Source organism: Macaca fascicularis, chromosome 1 (assembly GCF_037993035.2).
Source record: "Macaca fascicularis isolate 582-1 chromosome 1, T2T-MFA8v1.1".
NCBI lineage: Eukaryota > Metazoa > Chordata > Mammalia > Primates > Cercopithecidae > Macaca > Macaca fascicularis.
In genome coordinates this window covers 20,271,861-20,279,472 of record NC_088375.1, presented here as the reverse complement: position 1 = coordinate 20,279,472, position 7,612 = coordinate 20,271,861, and the positions used below count along the sequence as shown (strand labels likewise).

General features: G+C 42.8%; 1 long non-coding RNA gene across 1 annotated transcript; it reads right to left on the bottom strand.

Moving 5' to 3' along the window:
• Positions 1 to 507: 507 nt before the first annotated feature.
• Positions 508 to 5,206, bottom strand: LOC141409142 (uncharacterized). Its single transcript, XR_012427959.1, has 2 exons — positions 4,732 to 5,206; positions 508 to 1,801 (listed from the first exon to the last, which is right to left on the bottom strand). It is a non-coding gene; the product is annotated as an uncharacterized lncRNA (long non-coding RNA).
• Between the last annotated feature and the right edge of the window lie 2,406 nt (positions 5,207 to 7,612).

The window sequence follows — 7,612 nt, the reverse complement described above, 5'->3', positions numbered from 1 at the left end:
TCCAAAGTTTTGCTTTCCATGGGGATATGGTTTGGATTTGTGCTCCCACCCAAGCCTCATGTCAAATTGTGACCCCCATTTTTGGAGGTGGGGCCTGGTGGGAGTTGACTGGATCATGGGGGTGAATTTCCTCCTTGCTATTCTTATGATAGTGAGGGAGTTCTCACGAGATCTGGTTGTTGAAAAGTGTGTGTGTTGTACTTCCCCTCTTTCTCTCTTCCTCCCACTTCAGCCATGTAAGACATGCTGGCTTCTCCTTTGCCTTTTGCAGTGATTGTAAGTTTTCTGAGGCCTCCCTAGTCATGTTTCATGTATAGCCTTCGGAACTGTGAGCCAATTAAACCTCTTTTATCTATAAATTAGCACATCTCAGGTATTTCTTTATAGCAGTGTGAGAATGGACTAATACACATGGTTTCTGTAACCCATGGTCAACCTTGGTTCAAAAATAAATGAGCAAAATATAATGCAATATTTTGAAAGAGAGACAGAGAACACATTCACACAACTTTTGTTGCAGTATATTGTTACAATTGTTCCTCTTCCTCTTGTTGCCAATCTCTTACAGTGCCTAATTTATAAATTCAATTTTATGATATATATGTAGTATATAGGGTTTGGTACTGTCTGAGGCTTTAGGCATTCATTTGGGGTCTTGGAACGTATTCTCCATAAATTAGTTGGTGGGGGGGACAACAGTATCTTGAATGTATCTCTTGATTTGCTTCATCCAGGTAACATCACAGAAGAAGATGGGACTTTTGCAGCTACAGAGGTGTTTATGATACCAAAATAAAGTCCCGGAGTCCCAGGGAAAATTCCAGGATTTTATCATGTCTTCCTGCATAATAACTTTGTCCTCCTCTGGTGAGCCCTGGCTCAGCAAACTACACCCGTATCCACCCAATTGTTCAAGCCAGAACACTGGCTGGAAGTTATGTTGATTCACCTTATTCACAGTAGTTATGTTCTATAAAGTCACCGTGAACACTGAATTAGTGAATACCAAACCATTGCTCCTAGAGGAAATAAAGGGTTAAGTTCCTGTGCACAACTAGTCACAATTTTATCAACTGATCAATATATAACCTTGCTGTGTATTTGTTTCTGTCTAAAGATATCTTATTCAATATACATTGTTGATTCATTAATACTGAACTCACTGCACTGTAATTAACTCCTGAACAAAGCTTATCTAACACTGGTATTTTCTCCACAGAGAAATCATAGCCTTTCTGCACTTTGGAACAAAAGACAGAATTTCAGCTCTGTTTTGAGAGGCCATTTAAAACAGCAAAATCACCAATAAAAAGCACAAAAAGGCAAAAATGTATTGTGTAACTAAATAGACCTTGAAAAGGATACTTGATGCAGTATGACAGCTGAAACAAGAAGGCAGGGCGTCACCTTGTTCCACCTCAGCTAGGAATGTGTGCATTGAGAGCAACTCAAATTTCTCAGGGCTCTGTGCATTTCTGCGAATGACCATGAAAGCACTATGAGTACTAATTTTAGGGTTACAAACAAATTGTAGTGAGAAAGTAAATTTGCAAATATGAAATCCACAAATAATGAAGATTGACTGTACATTTGACTCCATTCCCAGTCACCAATGTCATCAGTTTTACATCCTTTATATCTTTACAATCGGTCCACTTCTTTTTATCTATACCTTCCACACCTCAGTCCATCCAACAAACCACTTCTTCTGGATTAACAGGTTGCAGTCAGCCCACATCAACTCTTGTACTTCTTTAGTCTATTTTTCACCGGTGGCAAAAGGGGAGGTTGGCAAAGAAGGCTGTGGAAAGAGATGGGGCAGTTGTTGGAGAGAGAGGAAATTCAGGTTAAAGAAGATTTTAAGGAAGTAGCTTCCTTTTCTCTTGAGAAGTAGCCTCCTTTTCTCCTTTCTTGTGTGTGTGTGTGTATGTGTGTGTGTGTGTGTTCTTTGTCTGTGACAACCAGCTCAGATGGGTTGAAAGGAGAAGGCTCAGTGTTCTTGAGTTATGTGTACAATATTAATCTATTTAACTGTTTCCGTAACTCTATCTGTAGATATTATTATTATGTCTTGTCTTAGCCAGCTCAGGCTGCTATAACAAACTAACATAAAATGGGTGACTTAAATAAGAAACACTTATTGCTCACAGTTCTGGAGACTGGGAAGTGCAAAGATCCAGGCACTGGCAGTTAATAATGTCTGGTGGGGGACTGCATTCTGATTCGTAGATAGCTGCCGAGAGCTCCGTTTGAGATTGTGTCAAATTCAGAGGAAAGCATTCAACCAGAACTCTGTGTAATGAACTGGGCTGGATGGAGCATGCCAATGGCCCTCAGACATTAATGGAGTCTCGAACTCATTGTTTCATGTACAATAAAGGAAAACTTCAGATTTGATTGAACAAAGAACATTAGTTTCCTTATACCAACTTGGGAATCATTCTCAAAATGTGACATTTTGTTTAGTTATATGAATAAACATTATATCTTCTGATGAAGGATGAACCTTAATATTTGGAAGGGAAAACAGCTATCACACACTCTCACAACCCCCTACCAGCCTTTGGGCCTTGGGCTGAGGCCAGGGCAGCTACCCTCAGGGGACAGCAGTGAGCCACTTGACCAGTTTATCCCCGAGATAGGATTTTGTGCCTCTGACTTTGAAGTGGAATAAGCACTTCCCATCTGACATGGAACTAGCAAACCAAGGGTCAGGCTTCGCCTGCTCAAAGGAATTAAAGTCGATTGAGAAACACAGCTCTGTTTCTTGCCAAGAGAATCTTGTCAAGTAACAGCTTTGAAGCTTTTTTCCTCTATCAATGCTGGAGACTTTGGTACAGGGGGTTATCATCACTGTGGCAGCCAAAGCAGCCTCGCTTTGTCCCTAACCCTCGCATCCACACAGCAAAGAACACTTTGAACTGTGTTTTTTGCACGTCCGTGTGTGCCCAGATCTTGTGAGATCCCCTGTTTTTGGAACTGGGCCACTCTCCGATAAGGATGGAGACCTTGCCTCCCTGCTCCCACCAAACAGAGCTTTCTATTGCTGAGTTAGAGTAAATACAAGGCGATTAAAACAAGTTAATTTATGCTCTCTTGGGAGGAATTAAAGAGATGAAGCAACTGCTTTCTGGGGAGGAGAAGTGATGCGTATTTTTATCCTGCACCTCCTTTCACTCTCTAGTTCTGCCTTGTTCTCCACAAATCTATGTTGAGGCCTCAGTACGTGCCAGGCACATTCTCGTGGAGACAAAAGCAGCTCCATCTTGGATGCTCAACTGCCACGTTGACTCCTGATTAACCCCAGTTCAGGGAAGGCCTCTAAGATTTTTACTTTCATGTACTTACCTTAACTCCTGCCCTTATGTCAGAACGACCTTGATGTTATTGTCAACACACATTTCCCATACATCCTGCCCTTAGACAAATTCTATATGGTACATAGCCTTGGGTCGTCGGGGTAACGGAGCAGGGATCCACCATCTTGTCTTGTGGCTGCCTGAGATGTGACCTCTGTTCGTAAAGTCCCTATTAAGTGTTTCTTTCTGAGACACTGAATTTGTCAGTCTCTGTTTTCAACTTCTCAGCTTCTTTGACCTTTGGGGATAGTTTTGCATAGACCTACTCAGCAGGGGACAGTGACCCAAAGGGTGGTCCTGGCAGCATGGGGGACCATCCAGGCCCTCACAGAGGACACCCTTCCTCCTGGTGGTCTGGCTGCGGCTGCTGGACCTGGTGTTAGGAGATGGTAATTTAACACACAGCGCCTATGGCTTGCCTTTTCTTTCACAACTTGTCCTCAGGTACAGAGGTCTTCAGAACTTGGTTCCGTTCCAAAAGCGGAGCAGTGTTTTGACACGGGAAAATGCAAGGTCCTTTATGACTGGAAGAAGGCAGCTTTCTCCTGCCTCCTCCTTGACGCGGTTCCCAGCCACCGCCCCCAGGATGCTCACTCCCCTTTATGAGCTGAGAGAGGCAGGCCTTAGGGCCTCCTAATAGTTAATATACATTTTTAAATATTTTTAAAAATTAACCTATCATAGTTGTACATATTTGAGGGGATACATGTGATATTTTGATACATGTATACAACGTGTAATGATGAAATCAGGGTGACTGAGATATCCATCACTTCAAACATTTATCTTTTCTTTGCATTGGAAACATTATAATTCTTCTCTTTTAGCTTTTTTGTAATATACCATCAATCATGGCAAACTATAATTTCTCTACTATACTACTGAATACAAGAACTTATTCCTTCTATCTAACTGTATGTTTTTACCTGTTAACCAAGTTCTCTTCATCCTCCCCTCCCTGCTTCCCTTCTCAGCCTCTGGTAACCACCATTCTACTCTTAATCTCCATGAAATTCACTTTTTAGATTTCACATGAGAGAGAGAAACATGTGATATTTGTCTTTCTGTGCCTGGCTTATTTCACTTAAAAATAACCTTCGGTTCCATTCATGTTGCTGCAAATGACAGGATTCTGTTCTTTTTAATGGCTGAATAATATTCCATTGTGTATATCAAATATTTCATCTTAACATAAAGTAAACTGAAGCAAAGATAATAACCCTCAATCAGAGTCTAGAAACATGGCGACTGAGATTTGGGGGTGAGGAGAGCAGTGGAGGGTGGGTTATTGAGGTATCCTGTGCTTCACCCACAGCTGGGGCAACACACGCTACCTTCTCTCCTTCCTCCTTAGGGTCTAGCACAGTCCTACCTGGCCAGGTGCAAGGTCACATTGCTAGCAGATGTCCCCCTTCCTCCCTCTTTTCTTCTTCTTCTTCATTCCTCTCATTCTTCACCCCAGTAGCCACTGTGGGTGCCCAAGTCCTGCTGGGGTCCCTCGTCAGCTCCCACGTCTCCACCTCAGGTGACCTGGGCCCGCTGTGGAGGTGAGCTTTCCTGCTCTTTGGTAGGAAGGAGAAAGCACTGAGCAAGGAGCTGACTGATGGGCTTAGTTGTGAACATGCGTGCTGGTCTCAGGCTAGTCTTTCTTTGTCTTCCTTTGCCTTCCTTTGCCTGTCCCTGTGAGCCAAGAGCCTTCACCACTGGTACTTGGGGTCAGCTGCAGGAGATTTCCTGGAACTCTGAACTTCAGGGCTTCAGTTTCGCTACCTGTCAAATGAGAAGGAACTTGTTTGAGTCTCTCTCACAGCAGGCTGGTGTCTGCATGGAGGCTCTGAGGAGCTCATGGTCATGAAATCTGAGTGCCCCAAACCCACAGACTGGAGACAGAGGCACTGCTTCCTGGAAGGCACAGTGAGAGCTGTTAAAATGCTAAACGACCAGGTCAAGCCTCCATATCCCTTGAGACGTGTTTATGCATTTTACTGGAACGCGCTGGCATGAAGCGTCCCCTGAAACAATTAAAAAGATAATGTACTCAGCCTGTGCTCTGTCTCTTTACTCTTTGTGCTTTTTCATGACGTTATCCATTCCCAGAACTCGGAGAGCCCCCTCTCCTCTTTCAGTTGACATTTGCTTGGCTCACTGACCCTCTCTCACTCGCTGTTTCCTTTCCTTTGGATGATTGACTTTTAGCATCATTTCAGTGTCTATAACTTAATCAGCAAGGCTTCTAGGTCCAGCACTATAATTCTAAGTCTCACTGCTACTACAAACATATCATGTCTGCTGACTGGACTAAGTGATTATAAGGCCCAGTTAAACCCTAGGTTTTGCTTTTAAGCCAGTTTCAAGTCAGGCATTTATTTACAGTTGTCTGTATATATCAGGCACTGTGCTAGGCAAATGCAGCAGAAAGTGGCTGAGAAATGGTGCTCACTCTCCCAGAATTCAGAAGGTTTTTGGTGAGACAGACAGATAATACTTAATGAATTTAACAATGACAATGCAGTGATGATCAGTGATGAGCCAATGACTTGATAATGACAATCCATGTGATAAATACCATAGTAATGGTATCATACACATGACGGGACAGTGAAGAGAAGAAAATAGCCTGGGATAGGGCTGCACAGATGAGGTGTTGTTTGCACCAGGCCTTAGAGGCTAAGGAATCTCAGCAGGGCAAGAAGAACTTCCAGAAAGGAGAGCATCCATTCATTCATTGAACAAATATCTATGAGGACTTTGCAGTGTTGCCTAAACAAAACTAAGAAAACCAGACATGTGTGTTTTTGAAAAAAATATTTATTGCAGAATGTTTTTTCTTTTTTTTTTTTGACATGGAGTTTTGCTCTTGTTGCCTGGGCTGGAGTGCACTGGTGCGATGTCAGCTCACTGTAACCTCTGCCTCCTGGGTTCAAGCTATTCTCCTGCCTCAGCCTCCCATGTAGCTGGGATTACAGGCACCCACCGCCACGCCCGGCTAATTTTGTATTTTTAGAAGAGACGGGGTTTCTCCATGTTGGTCAGGCTGGTCTTGAACTCCTGACCTCAGGTGATCCGCCCACCTCGGCCTCTCAAATTGCTGGTATTACAGGCATGAGCCATTGCGCCCGGTCAGAAAATTTTAAACACAAAAGTAGAAAGGCTAGTAAGATAAAGCCCCGTGTATACATCATCCAGTTTTAATCATGGCTCTCGTGGTCTCTATGCACTCACCCACTACAACTAGCCTTTGCTGTTTATTTTGAAGCAAGCCTCTGGCATCATATGATTTCATTCTTAATGTTTCACTAACAGGATGGTTTAAGTTGTGGAAATGTAAGTAGTGTTAGTGGGACCTGGAGGCAAGATTTGTTGGGACAGAAAGGAGGAAGAAAAGTAGTGCTAGGACTGCCAGTTTCTGCCCACCATCCATTCATGTCCACCTTCTTATTGCCACAACTCCTGTATCATTTGGGTGGAATTATACCTAGCCTGCCTTAGAGCAAGTTATGGTCATGTGACTACGTTCTGGCCAATATGATACAACTGAAAATTGTTCAGAAAGACTTCTAGGAAGGGCTTCCTAAAAGGTGGACCAAAAATCTAGAGAAGATTTCTACTCTTGTTATTTTTTATTTTTGCAAAGATGGATCTGATGGCTGGAGCCCCAGCAGCCACTGTGGACCTGGCAGTAACCCTAAAGATGGAAACCAAGTACTGAGGATGATGGAAAAGAAAGTGTCTGATAACTTCATGGAAACACCACATCATCTTTGGGCTGTCTCATCCAGAATTTTGTACGGTGGAAGAGATCATTGTGTGTTTAAGCCACTATTATTTGGGTTTTCTAATATATACAGCGAATGCTAACTGTAACAGAACATAAAATGAGCCTTTTTAGATAAGGATGTGTCCTACACTGGACAGAGAGTTTCTAAGAAAGAGAGGATTCCCAAAATTCCTAGCCAATTGACAAGGAGAAAATGCAATAACCAGTTAATTGCTCTCTCATCTCGGTTATTTGGAACTAGCCAGGATCAAGGTGTCACCATTTAACTGGTAGCAGCTGCCAGTGCTAGTACCAGCAAAGGTGACGTAGCATCCGCATCCTAGAAGAGTAAAAGCATTTTTAAATTTTGCCTCTCCAGCTTCTTCTACTAACCAAATTTCACATGGTCATTTACTAATTAGACTCAAAGGAAACCACCAGCTGCCTCACCAGAAGCTAATAAAATATAGTGTGATTGTTCCCACTGATTCTGTAC